Source organism: Rhipicephalus microplus, chromosome 10, assembly GCF_043290135.1.
Source record: "Rhipicephalus microplus isolate Deutch F79 chromosome 10, USDA_Rmic, whole genome shotgun sequence".
Classification (NCBI taxonomy): domain Eukaryota; kingdom Metazoa; phylum Arthropoda; class Arachnida; order Ixodida; family Ixodidae; genus Rhipicephalus; species Rhipicephalus microplus.
This window is the reverse complement of record NC_134709.1, coordinates 24,673,002-24,686,862: the sequence shown is the minus strand read 5'-3', so window position 1 is coordinate 24,686,862 and position 13,861 is coordinate 24,673,002. Positions and strand designations below refer to the sequence as shown.

The following is a 13,861-nucleotide window of genomic DNA, read 5'->3' as shown; positions in this document are numbered from 1 at the left end:
CGACGTGATACAGTGACCCTAAGATGAAACCGTGTAAACTAGTTTTCACTTGTGAATTATACTCTGAAATCTGTAGTGTCTGTCACGGCGGTTAATTTTTCCTCTCGGCACCTTGACTGCTGTGACGACACACCAATCGAGTAATTAAAAGGTACTTTAAGGTACAGTGAGGAATACGAGTACGAACAATAAAAAAAAATTACGTAAGGCCAGTTCTGAGCAACTATCCTCATCACCTACCGTGTTGTGGCTTAGAAGGAGAACTGAATGTAATTGCGAACAATTTCACGACTTCGTCTTGACAAAAGTTACCGATGCCGTAAAAGATCGCGAATCAAGCTACCCTCGAAAGCGGCAGGTCGATTCGACACGACGGAGTCCGATGCGATTTCGAGCGCTCCAGCGATTCCAACGGAAAATCAGGTCGCTGACCATAACAAAAGATAGTGCATAAAGAAAATATTACGAGACGCTTGATCTGTAAAGACAGGCTACGTGGCGATCGCAGTGAAATCGGAAACTATATCGAAATTGATCACCGTGCTATCGCAACAACTTCCTAGTTTTTTTTTCTTTCCTTTCTTTCCCGAATAAGCGAATATGGGCTAAGCCATTTTAACGGCTGCGTAGGAAGCGCTGTGGAAGTCTGCAAGAAACGCCGAGCGACTTCATGAAAACAAACGAATGTCACCGCTATCTCCGAACACAATCGTAGATCCCCCGAACAAGAAACTGCTGCATCAGGCGTTTGGGAAGGGTTAAACTAGGGTCATGTACCTGACCTATAAGCGATAAGACGCGCTGAAGACATAAATCCATTTGAACGTAGATTTTGTTTGTTTGTTTGTGTGTGTGTGTGTGTGTGTGTGTGTGTGTGTGTGTGTGTGTGTGTGTGTGTGTGTGTGTGTGTGTGTGTGTGTGTGTGTGTGTGTGTGTGTGTGTGTGTGTGTGTGTGTGTTTTGTACTTCAAAGAGGGATGGTAAATTCAGCCTAGACTCCTTCGTTGAATCAAAACGTTTCGTGCACTGCGTTGCCCCTACAGCGTTAACATTTTCAGGAGACATCAGCTAAAATAAACGATTAATCCTATTTTTACGCGCGATATTGAGGCGCTTCCAAGACTTTACGCTCGAAGGAAAAGATTGAGTATTTGGGGAGTATATTCCGTCACTCAACTGTAATCGACGTCTACGACGGGTAGCGTCCATGCGTTATCGCCGTGGTTCCGACCGTTCCATATCAGCGCCGAATCGCATTCTTGATAAGAAATCGGCGAGTGTCGAGTTTTCAGGAAACTGAAAGCGACCTAGCCAGGTGACGATTGCAGTTGTGTAGCAAAGAAACTCCCCAAAAATATTCTGTTTTTTATCTCAGACTGAACGACCAAAACATTTTAAAAAAGAAAAAAAGTATATATATATAATGAAATAACCGTTGGCGAAAACACACGAGCCGTACTTTCAGTGAGTAGGTTATTTTATTTTTTTTCTGAACGTCTAAGCCAGAATATGTGTTTTTCTTTTTTTTTTTTTTTCGACGTAAAGCAATAGTGATTTCCGTGCTTGGAGATCCAGGTCAGGAAGGCGCGAGTTACTACCGTATAGGAGGTAGAATGGATAAATAAACTAAAGAACAATGTCTAATTTCGCGCCTTAATCTATCAGGGCGTGTATAAGTAGCATCGGTAGTGTCGCAGCCAGCGCAACGGGCAAAGAAAGCCGGCGGGAAAGCAAGTGGAAAAAAAAAACAGAACGGGAATTCGCAGTGGTTTCCAGGAGAAGTAGTGTGGCGGCGGCTACACATGCAAGCACACAGACAGTGCGGAAAAGGCCAACTATCAGGCAGAAAGCATGCAGGACGACCAAGCAAAAGGACTACGGTGGGGGAGAATTAATCGTAGCCAGGGAAAGGATTACAACTTCGAGGGTGGGCAGCCGAGAATTCGGTCCCGCGAAAGGGTGACTCCGTTTTAGGGAAGTTACGTGCTGCGCGTGCAGAGAAAACGACCGACTCACCTGCATCGGCAGAGCGTGGTGGAGCAGAGGCGTTTTTCCCCAAAACGACGATACAACAAGCTCGCGCGTCGCTGGGTGGGCGGCCGCCGAAAAAAAAACAACACCGAGAAACACCGCCGTAGGAACCCTGAGGCACAGCAGACCGGCGGGCAGGCCCCGACCCAACCGCCGCCTGTGCTGCTTGCTAGCCTGCTGCTGCCCCCTCCCCTGGAGACCGGGGCTCCCGTCGCCGTGGCAACGGGACGAAAAACGGCGTGACGTCATCCGCAACGTCATTCGCGGTGCGTGCGACCGTCGACGTCACTGCCACCGATCGCGGCGTCTCGTAGCGGGGCGGCAGTCAAAAAAAAAAAAAACTGCTCAAGCGTAGCCTCGCCGATTCGGCGCCAAATTGTAGAGTAGTCTCGGAGGTCGTGCTTCGAACTGAAGGGATCTGGAGAGTGGTTGAGAAGGGAAAGGGATGTCCTTATTTTTAGCCAGACGGGGAAAGACGTACGGCGCTGGTCGGTCTATCTCTTTCTGCGTCGTTCGCATCTCGGGAGACAACGGACTCCCTTTCTCCTCTTTCCACTCGCTGCGTCGAAATGCTCCGTACCACAAAGCCGCCAAAAACGGTGGACGTGAAGACAAAACAAAAAGAAAAGCGTGCGCAGGAGAAATAGCATCATCGGTAATACCCGTAGCCAAACTAGAGAGATCTGAAAAAAAAAAGAAGAAATAGACCAGACTATGGCATCCTATAGTGTAATCTCCTCAGGCCTCAAGGCAATGTCACGCGTTCAACCATCGCGTGTGAATCCTCGGAAAGTTGCCTTCGCAATGAAGATAATAATCATTCCATATGTTATTCACGGACGGTCCCGCAATACCTGACCTCCGACAGAGACACTGGGTCAATCGTCTATGAAACTGTTTTCCGTCATAATTTTATCAACTTGAATGAAATAAACGTCGTGAAAACTTTCTGATGAGAAACCTGACCACTAATGCATCTACAGAGGAACACGGCGCCAGAAGAAGGTAGTACCGCACAGTGTCGTTCACTCGTTCAGGGCAAAATGGCCCGGTTGTTGTCGCAACTAGGCTGGTCGCGATGTTCTTACGATGCCGCAGGCACACGCAAGCTTATGTTTTGACAATGAACTTGTAAAAAAAAAATGCTGTCGACGGACATGATGTTGTGTATGGTTAGCTTGGAATAGTGAAGGATCGGATGAAGAAAGAACTAGAATAAAAACTTAGGCTGGTTAATGGTTCATTCGCGAAACAGCGCACACGACACAGCTGGTGGTTCATCTGACACGACACAGCGCCTCTGTCGTGTCTTCGCTTGTCCACGTCCGTTTTTAAGCGCTGTTCTGATTACTTAATGACGAATAAGGAACTAATCTTTATGTGAACTGTATATATTGGAGACATGGGCTAAATTATGAATAGCCAAATCCCCGCAATCAATCAGTCAAACATTAATGGAGGGTATACTGCGGCGACCAAAGTATAGTCTGCAACTGTGTCTTCTCCTGGCTTTTCCAATTACAGGGTGCGGGGAGGAACAGCTACCTCTCTAATATATCTGCCTGCCCCGAACCCCCATGCCCCCTCCTAGAGCAAACGTATTCAAAACTCAGCGCATATGTTTCTGAGCCTTCCTGACCTCCTGAAAGAAATAGCTCATGAATATATCGCTACCCCCTGCCTCCTCGTAAAGAAAAAACCTGACATCACCACTGCCCAAGTGTCACGTTCGACAGTGGCGTCGCTAAGTGAAAAATAAGTGCACGATAAACTGACAAAAGATTGAAAACAGTAACACAACGCCAACTACACTCAGACCTCAATATAACAAACCCGGTTATAAGAAAATACCTGTTGTAACGAAGTAAATAAAATATAGTCTTACATTCGATATAGTGTTAGCAATTAACTTTCATAACGAATATTCGGATATAAAGGTATTCGTGTAAGGTGCAGCTTTGTTATAATGTGGTTTGAGTGTACCTCGAAGCCAGTAGCTTCGAGGAACACTAAGGCCTGTGCCCCCCCGCTCCCCCCCCCCCTCCGAACCGATTTTTTTTTTTTGCCATGGCATACAGAGTGCAAAATGACCATTTCAAGCTCCTCCCTCCCCCCGTGAAAGGTCTTTATCCATGGCATACACAGTGGAAAATTAACCATTTAAAAGGGGTGCCCCCCCACCAAATCAACAAGATGCCTCCCCCCCCTCGCACAATTTTTCGCCGTCATACAGAGAGAAAAAGGACCTCCACAATTGGGTGTTCCCCGTGCCCCAAAAACAAGGAGCGTACACCCGCCCCCCCCCGAAATTGTATTTCTCCATGGTATACAAAGTAAAAAAATGACCCTTTCAAGTGGGTGCCGCCTCCTCCCCCCCCCCCCCCCCGCCCGAAATCAAGAGGTAAAATTTCTGCCTACGTCTGCGCAGAGGTGCACGTACAGAAAGAACCGCTTTCCCTTCACGTTTTCCATCCATTCCCGGAACTGTCGCCCTGAACTCCTGCTTTCTTACGCCAAAGCCACGGTAGCTGCGGCGGCGTTGCGAATTGCGCCAGAGCCCTGTTGTGCCGAAGTCTACTGCTCCTCCTGTTGGCTTCTCTCGCGCCTCGCGCTGGCTTCCCTCGGCTTCGGGCTTCGAGGAAGCCAACAAAGCGCGAGCAAATGGCTGAAACGAACATAGGTACTTGTTTTCTTGTTTGTACAATTTCGGCTGGCATCTTATTGATTGATATGTGGGGTTTAACGTCCCAAAACCACCATGTAATTATGAGAGACGCCGTGGTGGAGGGCTCCAGAGATTTGGACCACCTGGGGTTCTTTAACGTCCACCCGAATCTGAGCACGCGGGCCTACAACATTTCCGCCTCCATCGGAAATGCAGCCGCCGCAGCCGGGATTCGATCCCGCGAACTGCGGGTCAGCAGCCGAGTACCTCAGCAACTAGACCACCGCGGCGGGGCTTCGGCTGGAATATGTTCCCATTATTTCGAATACTCGTTTTCGTTTGCTGTACAGTTCTCACCTCGACTTTCACTCAAGCTTCATTTTCTATATAATAATGTTTTTATTTGGGGGGGAGGGCTGTTGTGCCACACCCGGGTTACGCGACTGCTTATCCCCATCACCTTCAACCGTGCCACACGAGAAGGGACGTCTGTGCCCTGAGCCGTTTCAAACTATTCTAAAATTCCTGCTGCAAGTACAGTAGCGAAGTGCCCCCTACGGCATAATACTTGCGTTTGCGAATCGGCAAAGCACCCGTTATGCATCAGTAAGGTTCCACGTGCACCTATGCACTTTGTAATGGGTGGGAAGTGGGCAGCTTGAAAGCACCTATACTCCTTCTGCAGTCCACATATCTTGAAGCCGGATGAGATTCTGCGATTCTGCACCCCCCCCCCCCCTTCCATGTTACATGCATGCGTTCAGGAAACTCCTTTCGCGGCACGAAATTCTAGTGCAGCCATTTTTTTTTTTTAACGAGGAACCCTTTACTTCTGGCGTGGCTCCATGATAGAACATCTGCCAGTAACGCAGAAGGCCTGGTTTCTATTCTCACTCGGAGTAAATATTTTTTAATTTATTTATTTCTTCATTTGCATCTATCCCGAATTGTCGCTCACAACCAACGGCACCGTCGTCGACATCATCCGACCCATTGGAAAACTTGTTCTTGATCAGCTGTTAACTGTATACCACATATCCGCTTCAGGCATAATTCATCACCGTCAGCCACTGCCTCGAAAGAAATTGCACAAAATTCCGAGAAAGTGTGTTGCGGATACCGCGTTTCTCCGAAGTATAAAGAAGGATAGCACAGTAAATGCTGCCGGGCTACACGAAAGTTGTGATTAGTTATGGCGTAATCGGTATACAGAAAGTGTGCTTGTAGCAGTTACCCAAGGAGTGTTTAGAAAAGAATCTGAAAGGTCGCTCTTCTAGCTTTCGCTGTGATTGCGTTGCATGTGCGTTCCGCGCAAGACTGCCGTGTTTATTTTTTGAGTGATGTGAACGCAGCGGAAACGAAATGAACGGGAAGATCACGCGCTTAATATTATTCGGTCATTTATTTATCTGATTTATATCATTTAATTCAGTTTCCTTGCATTACATATGTAGCATTTTAATAGAAGGCACCTAAATTATCAAAATGTTTCTTGCTTCTCTAAAGATTATCTGTTGCGCCCATCCTTCCTTCCCCCATGTTTTTGTTCTCTCTCTCTCTAGGTTATATTTATTTTATCACAAGTATTTACTGCCACACGTTTCGTACCCGATCCACAATAGTGGGTTGCGCCATCTTTCCGGAAATAATCATCATCATCAACAATTTTATCATCAACATCATCCATCAGCACGGTGACATGTATAGCGCTCTCGCCTTTTATATCAAATGGGACGCGGTGGCAACTGTACCCCGTTTCGACCTCTATCCAACAATTCTTCTTAACGTGCCCAGCAATCCGGAACAAAGATAAAGCCACATTTCGCTATCTACGTTTATTTGAACAAAAATCGCTTCAAAACTATTGCTCATCCTAGACGGCACTTGGTGGCACGGGCACACGCAGGCGGACATCTGGCAATCAGTCCGAGAACGGGACAGCACTGCCAACCATCATGCCAGAGACCGTAAAAAATGCGGATGTTGGGCTCAATCTTTCATGAACTCCCAGCAGCCGCCCATATTTCGTCATCGCTACAATTGAGCAGCATACGAGTGTGACCGATTTTGGAATCGGCGTTGGCCCGAGAAGGCAGAAAGGGTGCCCCATGGTGCGACAGGCTGTCGCGTCCTCTTACACGACCCGTCTCACACCGGACTTGGGACTTTTCTTCAATTCCTGACCAGATTCCCGGACCATGAATATGGTGGCCCTTTCGAAGAATTCGGGCGTGCTCGAGGCAGTGAATACCACGGGAAACACCTCTCGGAAGTGCTCCTTTCGCAATCCTCCTCGAGCGAGTGGTCGCACGCTGCTGTCCGATGATGACCCCGACGTTCCCAGGCACGTCTCTTGGAGTGGTCTTTAGATTCTTCGGGATCTCACCTTTCGAGCACAAAGGTTGGAGAACGGATGTCGAATGTCGGGATCTCACCTTGCGAGCACAAATTTTCGAAAACGGATGTCGAATTTCCGTGGGCGGTACACTTCCGACGATCACCTTCTTTCCGCTGCGTGGCGAGGAGAACGAAGAGTTCTGGAAGGTTCGCGGGAGCATGTTGGAAGGCAAGCCGCTGCCACCACTCTTTGCAGGGTCCAACACCGGCGACGACTCGCACTTGCAGCTCGGTCCACAGCGCTTTGGAGCATAGAGCTTTGCTGGATTCTCTCGCAGCAGCTGCAGAGCGCCGGCCTTTCATGAAACGGGCGAAGATCCGGAGAGCGTTCGTTCTGGCAGCCTGGTGCTGACGGCAGACGTGGAACGAGTGCGGTGCGTGGGAACGAGCAGCTCGCGCCTGGTTAGCCTGGGCAGCGCATGCGAGGGTGACGATGATAGTCGTGACAATTTTCGGGAAAAAAAATTTTGGCACGCGTAAGCTTCGCCTTCAAAAATAGATCGCGACAGCGTAATCTAATTCGAGCCCATCGCCTTCTGAACTGCTGGCCTGATTAGGTCCTTGCAGCACGCCTCTGCCGTGACGTAAGAGAACGAACGACTGTTTTCTATTAGGTTTATTTTCATCATCCTCGATTTCTCGGTCACAGACAAGATGATTTTTTCTTCAAAACCAACAACGCCAACGCCGACCGAGACGCCAGCACCGGAATTCCCCCAAAAAAGCTCTCTAGAGCGGTCCCCGCTAAAATGAATGACAGGGATATATATCCGTGGATATTGTCAGACAATGATACAATTTTGCATCGGTAACGCAATTTTGACATAATATGAGAGCTTCGGTAGGAGCCCATTCTGTAGAGAACATGTCCCCTTCAGGCAAGGAAAAGCATCGCTGGCGCAAGCAGCCACAAACGCCATGAAAGCAGCCCGACAAGAGACCGACAGGAGCCAGAAACAATATAAGCAGAAAAAACGGTGTAAATGGTGTATACATGTCTTAGAACAATGGTTCGTAAATTCTAGAATTATTCAAGGCCCCGCTTCGCAGTCCAGGCTCCAACGTTCAGCGAGACATCAACAATCAAGCCCTTGCTGCTGCCATGCTCAAGAGATTCCGGCCGACGGGCACATCCTGCCATGATTGACCGATTTCATTTTGAGGTGTGAAACTCTATGAGGTAGAGGCTAGTCCGTCAGCGGCATTGACGTGTGCCGTAGCCGCGATAGCAAGACGAAGATGATTATGGCAATAATTATCACGGACAACGACTAGTTTTGGCAGTATACATATGACGTCTACGATGCCATGACTGGAAACAACCAACCACCAAGAGAACATGAACCGACCTTTGCCAACTTCAGCCTTGACCCATTACCACAAAGCAGAATGATGAAGGAAAACAAAATTCATAACTAAGCACAACATAAGTTAAAGACCCATAAACCTTGTACATAATTGCACACCGCTCCGTTGATGTCCATGACGATGGGTGATTTACGTGAACACCGAACGATCCCACTGCTTTAACCACTCATCATCATTTTTTTAGATGCGGAGCATCTTATACTCGCGCCTTGTAGTGCGCCGTCCGCGCCGTCCGCGCCGTCCGCACCGCTTCTCGAACATTCGACAGCTGACGCGCGCGCATGCGCCGTCGCGCCGTCGCCCACTCTTCCACCATCTGTGCATCCCTTCCTCCTCTACACACCGCGCGCGCTTCACTCCTCCACCATCTGTGCACCCTTCCTCCTCTACACACCGCGTTCGACATCCACAATTCTCCTGATTCTCCAGTGGACGCGCATGTGGCGTCGCGCTTCGAGAACATTCAACAGCTGACAGTGCATGCGCCGTCGAGCTGTATATATACTCAAGGTCGGCGCTCGCTCGCTCAGTTGCCGCTCGTCGGTTGGTTTGTACGGCGCGTCGACGTCCAAGGTCGCGGTGAAATGAATTCCAACAAATCCACAAACACAATGATCGACGTCCCTTCGACCAGCGCCGCCCTTTCGCATACGTGTGTACGTGTTCACTCATTTAACACCCCCTCCTACAACCACGTTAACCAATTTAGCCATCGACCCAAGTAAGTCGCAATTTAATACCCTATTTCACAACCACGTTAACCAATTTAGCCATCGACCCAAGTAAGTCGCACTTTAACACCCCGTTAACCAATTATATGCTCCGCATCCTCCTCAGTGTTCCCCCGAGGGAAGCTGTGGGCAATTTTTTTTGTAAATAAGCCGTGTTTTTGTTGTTTCATTTTTCTTTTTATCTTATTGCGATAAATTATATGGACACTCTCAGCTGAAATTTGCCACCGGTGTCAGCGTAGACGTCGGCGTGGCTGTCACTCATCGCATATGTCTACGTGTCTGTATATATGAAAAGGCAAGAAAGAAAAATAACTCGGAAAAAGACTCCGGCACGCGGAATCGAACGTGGGACCTCTGATGTGTGAATTCGAGGCGTTAACCACTGAGCCACGAAGGACCACCTCCTTCGACGTCAAACGGCAAGATATTGGTATCTACCACTCACCGCTGGTGACGAGCATCTAGGGGGGAACTACCATGTTTTCAGCATTACCACAAGATGATGCAATGAGTGCACGTCCCCACGAAGTCATGACGAGGCGGCGCGCGCTCTCATCTTCACGCGTACTTTGCCCCGCGTAGAGGGAGCAGGGTGGACGCTAAACACTTGCTTATCTCGCAGTGAGTACAATCATGCATATTGGCTGGCCTTGGGCTTTCACCGGAAAGAGTCTGATGTAGCTACCGGGCACAGAAAGGTCACTGTAAGTGTTGCACAGTCTCCGTTTGCGAAAAGGGCGTGCTTTTCAGACACAGCGAACTAACAACTGAGACGCTTAATCGCGCTCATCTGTACCTTTGAGAACGTTTCGTGCATCGCTTGTGCGTGAGAAACGCGGGGCATATTTCGATCTGCAGTGCCATTCTGCACATGACCTTCCAATTTGTTGCTATCGCGTTCATTGCTTTGCCTTTGCAGCAAATCTGTGACTTTTTTGCGAAGAAGCTTTCGGCACTGGTGTGGCTCCGTGTTCGAACGTCTGCCAGGAGCGCACAAGGTCTGGCTTCGATTCTCATTCGTACTTTGCAACATTTTATTTATTTATTTATTTATTTATTTATTTATTTATTTATTTATTCGTATCTATCTCCAATTTGTACTCACGGACAACGCCGATTTCCCGCTCACAACCAACGATGCCATCACCGACACTGGAAATTCCAAGAAATAATCTGTTGAACGCTCTCGTGCTAAATCCGTCATGGGATCCTTCATGAATTCACTGGAGGCAACTCGAATGCGAAAACAACCCGTAGTGGCTATATTACCACGAACATTACATCACGCCAAGCCCACTTCGAATTGCAACTTTTTTTAGTGAGGTATACGCCGCAAAAACAAAGTGAATGAGAAGGGCGCAGACGTTCATACACGATGCAACACTTATCATACTCTCGGCTTATGAAACGGAACACGGCTGCAAATGTAGCCCATCGGACCTCGATCTAGCGATTCTGCTTTATGGAAACCGGAACAAGTAAAAAGGCATATTTCGTTATCTGCGTTTAATTGAACAAAAAAAAACAGTCGTAACTATTGCTCGTCTTTGCTGGGACTTGCTCGCGCGGGTGCACCGAGCTCCATAGTTGCTAATAAGTCAGGAGAACGTGAGAGCGCCGTCGACCGTCTTGCCAGAGACCGCAAACAAATGCGGCTGCTTAGCTCAACCTTTGATGAACGGGCTGCTGCCGCCCATTCTTCGTCATTGGCTAAACTTGCGCAGCATAAGAGTGTGGAACCGACCTTAGAATAGGTGTTGGCCCAATAAGGCAGAAAGCGTGCCTCATGGTCCGAGAGACTGTCACGCTGTCTTCAACACGTTACAGAACCCCAGGTGGTCGAAATTTCCGGAGCCCTCCACTACGGCGGCTCCAAATGGTGGTTTTGGGACGTTAAACCACACTTATCAATCAAACACAGCGCACGACGCGTGTCAGGCCAGACTCGGAACTGGTCGTGCACGCCCGCACACCTGACCATGAAGATGGTTGCCTCTTCAACGAATTCGGGCGTGGTCGAGGCAGTCAACGCGACCAAAACACCCTACCGAAGTGCTCCTTTCACGACCCTTCTCGAGCGAATGGTCGCACGCTGCTGTCCGATGACGACCCCGACGTTCCCAGGCACGTCTCTTGGAGTGGTCCTTCGATTAGTCGGGATCTCACCTTGCGAGCACGAAGGTTCGAGAACGGATGTGGAATTTCCGCGGGCGGTACATTTTCGACGATCACCTTGTTCCCGGTGCATGGCGAGGCGGACGAAGAGTTCTGAAAGGTCCGCTCGAGCGTGTTTCAAGGCAAGCTGCCACCACCGCTGCTCGTAGAATTCAACACCAGCGTCGACTCACTCTTGCAGCTCGGCCCAGAGCGCTTCGCAGCAGAAACGTTCGCTGGCATTGCTCACAGCTGCTGCAGAGCCCCGGCCTTTGATGAAATAAGCGAAGATCTGGAGGGCGTTTCTTCTGGAAGCTAGGCGCTGACGGCAGACGTGGAACGACTATGGTGCGTAGGAACATGCAGATCACGCCTGGCTAGATGACGAAGACGATGATGACTTCGTGTGGATGACGCTCACCCACAAAGGGGCTTGTGCACCATGCGGCAAAGCGTTTAAAGTAATGGACATGGGAACTAAGACCGAGCTGGGAAATTAGTTTAAGAATAAAACTTTGAATAAAGGAAAATTGTTACTGAGCAAGCAGTCAGACTATCAATGGATCTTGATAGAAATAATGACCCATTACAGACTAATAATCTGAATAGATAAATATGGACCAACACGGTAATCTGAACAGCGCATGCAAGAATGGTAATGATAGTTGCGGTGGTGATGTTTTTACATAAATTAAGGCTGTCGAGTCTACGGCCAGCAAGAGACCCCAAAGTACACTATACGTTCTAACAATTGAAACACGAAGGTGGTTTTTCTCACCCTTATTCCACCACAGTACCGTAGATCTGTCAAGGCGTGCCACACCTATTACCAGCGAGCAACACTCTTTCTTATGGGCAAGGAAGATTGGAAAATAAAAAAGGCAAACTTCAACAGGGACAGTGCCCATGTGGAAGGACATTTCATGTGGGCCATGCGTAATCTAAAGGCTTCATTTCAGGAGGCGCCAGCTTTTCAGTCAGCAAAAGAGGTTGAATTACAAGTCTAAATAACAAAGCCAAACAGCGTACACACGCTATTACACCAATATGTATGAGACCCGGACCTAATACGGGCCAGTATCAAGCCTGACCCGAGCCCAAAGCTTCAACAATCGGTTACCCGGCAAACTGCAGCAATCAATTAAACGGTGCCGGCCCGAGCCAGTGCAGTGCTCTGTACTCTGGAATATTATAGCGAGGAGTAGATTAGGCAGCACACGTATAAATGCCGATGCTCGTCAGCGTTTGTCACTTATTCGAGGGCCGACGCTCTGTTTGCCACTATGAGTACCAGTACGCATCACTGTAATCTGTCCTTCAGTTTCCTGGCCACAAGTCCGGCCACATAAAAAGTTTCTTATTTGACACGCCGACGGTTGCCTTCGTCGACGTCACGACTACGTAACAATATTGCGCACACTAAGAGAACTCCGATTTCACGATCGTCACACACAAGTTATGAAGGTTGCACGCCGATGGGCATTCCGTTCGTCCACTCGAGACGCTGTCCAACGCTGGGAGAACATCAAAGACGCCATGGCGATGCCACCGAAAAGCAAACTTTCCGGGAAGACTTCCACAATTAACGTTTACAAGGGTGAAACTCACGCTTATACGGGTTACTCCCTCGGGTCTAAAGGTGTACATTTTATTTGGTCTTCATTTCGGCACGCTCCTGGTCACGGTATTGAAACAATATATATTTACCTGTGGTGCTCCGTATTTGAATTTTTTCGCCATCTTCACGCTAACATTCGGTATAATATTTTAGAATGTCAAACGTTTGCCTTAAGGGTACGAAGCAGCCACTACAAATCTTCGTTATAAGACTTGATCCTAAGTTTCATAAAACTGGTAACCTGATAGTTATAAAAAAAAGTGAATGGTTTAACCAGAACAAGTATGGAGGTGTTTTAACGTAGCATAATTTTGTGGCGTGCTAGTAAGTTGGCTTCGTCAGCAGTTCGCTGCGGATTGACGGCACCATAGTTTTATGTTTCTCTTTGATAGATACGTACAGACTAGTGCATGGACCACAGTATGCCTGGACTTGGTGGCGTAGCACGTCGTCTAGTCGTTTGGACCGTTTCTATGTGCCGAGCGCGCTAGCTTCTTACGTATCGCACTCTGATGTAGTAACATTACCATCATCGCCTGTTTATATATCAGACCACCGACCAGTGACGCTCGAGGCTCACTTTCCCTTTTCATCATCAGTAAAACCTTGGCGTCTTGACATCCGCATTCTGCACGACGCGCGTTCACGCTCCAGTTTATCTAGAATCTTGCGCGCCTCTCTTTTGGGATTCGGTCCGGAGGTGTGGAACGCGCTCAAGACACAGTGGCGCTTACACTGCTCAGTAGCAAGGTGGGCCCTTAGACGCCGTACGTCCGAAGAACTAGCGGACACTGCCACAAAGCTGCGTATTGCTCTTCGGGTTGATCGGCTAACTCCCTTGATGCGCGCATGGCAGCGAGAGTTAAGGGGTCGTTTTCAACGCCTTATTGCAGCT

General features: G+C 48.5%; 1 protein-coding gene across 2 annotated transcripts in view; it reads right to left on the bottom strand.

Moving 5' to 3' along the window:
- Nucleotides 1-2,159, bottom strand: part of LOC142774647 (uncharacterized) — a 100,677-nt gene extending 98,518 nt beyond the window's left edge. Inside the window, exon 1 of one of the 2 annotated variants that reach the window (XM_075875264.1) lies at nucleotides 2,016-2,159. The gene's annotated coding sequence lies outside the window, so the exon portion shown is untranslated. The remainder of the gene's footprint in view (nucleotides 1-2,015) is intronic. The other variant, XM_075875263.1, reaches the window with a different exon arrangement.
- Nucleotides 2,160-13,861: the final 11,702 nt, after the last annotated feature.